We start from the raw sequence: 1,703 nt of genomic DNA, 5'->3' as shown, positions 1-1,703 counted from the left end.
CACCCAACACCCAAAGGAACTGCTTCCAAGACGGTCTGGGCTGGCATCGGGCAGGGAGGGGGCTGGAGCCACAGCTGGGGAAAGGGGGCTGAGTCCCTGATGGCCAGGCCTGCGGGAGGGAGGAGCCTGGGGACTGGGAAGGGGCTGGATAGGGGGCCATCGAGTCCTGAGGACCCAGGAGCCACCACGGTGCCACCTCCTCCGCCGCCACCACCCCACACGGCACTGTGGCTTCTGCTCAGCAGTGGGAAGTTTCTGTCTTCTGCAGTGGGAGCTCTGGGCCTGGCTGGGAGAGGGACAACACCATCTGCGCTCCTCTGAGCTACTGATACAGGACAGAGCCTGACACACCTCCTGCCGGCCCCGTCTGTGTCTCTAGCACTGGGTCTTAGGGAACACACAGGTGGGGGGACAAGGCTCTGCCTCTTGGGGTCTGGATTGGATTCAGCCAGGTGTTAGGGGGAGGCTGGCAGGGACAGCACACTGGGGACACTATGGGCGTTGGTGACAGTTGTAGCCCAAGTGTGGAGCAGGAGCTCGACAGGTGAAGTCCCCAGGCACCTTCCCCCAGGCTGACTCTAGAATTAACTCAGATCAGCAGCGAGCTGGTTGAATAAATTGATTTATCTATGCTATAAAATATTAAGCATTTGTTTTTGTTTGGTTTTGGTTTTGGTTCCGGGGATTGAACTCTGGCCCTTGTGCTTGCAAGGCAGTGGGACCACTGAGCCAAATCCTTGGCCCAAGCATTTGTTTTTCAAAATATAAGAAAAAACTGAGGAAGATGACGATCAGGCTCAACAGTTGACCCGGTGAGCCTGTGATGTGTCTGCTGCAGTCCCCGCACTCCTGAGGCTGAGGCAGGGACTGCAAGTTCGAGCCCTACATTAGTAAGACCCTGTCTCAAAATAAAAAAGGACTTGCGGATGTAGCTCAGTGTGAAGGCCACAGGGTCAACCTCTAGTGCTGCAAAGAGAAAAAGAGAGAGAGAGAAAACAGCCCTGTGTGGCAGCTGGTGCCTGTCATCATCCAGCACTTGGGAAACTGAAGCAAGATGGTGAGTTGAAAGTCAGCTGGGGCTACACAGTGAGACCCTCTCTCAAAAAACCCAAACACACACACACACACACGCACCTCTTCTGTTCATCTGCCTTTTGTCAGTTTGCCACGGTGAGGAGGGTGACTGACTCATGCCTTCTGCAAGCTGTGCTTCTGTGAAAAGTCAAGCCGGGCAGGGCCGTGTGTGCCCGTGGTCCCAGCTGCCAGGCAGGGGGACACATGAGGTCGCCTGGATCCTGGAATGTGGGAGCAGCCTGGGCAGCACAGCAGGGGCCCAGACCCCAAACCCAGACAGGTCAAACCAGGGAGTCTGTGTTTCAAGAACAAAACCCCTGGGCGGGGGATGTAGCTCAGCGGTGCAGCGCATGCACGGCAAGTGGGGGTCCCTGGGTTTGATTCCCTGTACCAAAAAAGAAAAGTGAAAAAAAAAAAAACTCTATAAACCGTGGTTGCGCCCGGTGGGGGACCCGACTGCGAGATCAGACTGACTTCCGTAAGTATGTAGGTTGACCCTCACCGTGATGCGCTGGATTCCCTGAGCTCAGGCGCTGGCCCTGGGTCCCCGCGGTGGCCAAGTTGCCCCTCGCTCTCCCAGTGTGGCCACCAGGGGGCGCCCTGAGCGGAGCCGGTGCGGCGGGCTGGCG

At 57.2% G+C, this 1,703-nt stretch overlaps 1 protein-coding gene across 1 annotated transcript in view; it reads right to left on the bottom strand.

Annotated features, from left to right (window-relative positions):
- The window catches only part of Naglu (N-acetyl-alpha-glucosaminidase), an 8,918-nt gene that overhangs the window by 6,793 nt on the left and 422 nt on the right, over positions 1–1,703 (bottom strand). The window lies entirely within an intron of this gene.

Source organism: Fukomys damarensis, unplaced genomic scaffold (assembly GCF_012274545.1).
Source record: "Fukomys damarensis isolate Sample0158 unplaced genomic scaffold, DMR_v1.0_HiC HiC_scaffold_13, whole genome shotgun sequence".
Lineage (NCBI taxonomy): Eukaryota > Metazoa > Chordata > Mammalia > Rodentia > Bathyergidae > Fukomys > Fukomys damarensis.
This window is presented reverse-complemented; position numbering and strand designations above follow the sequence as displayed.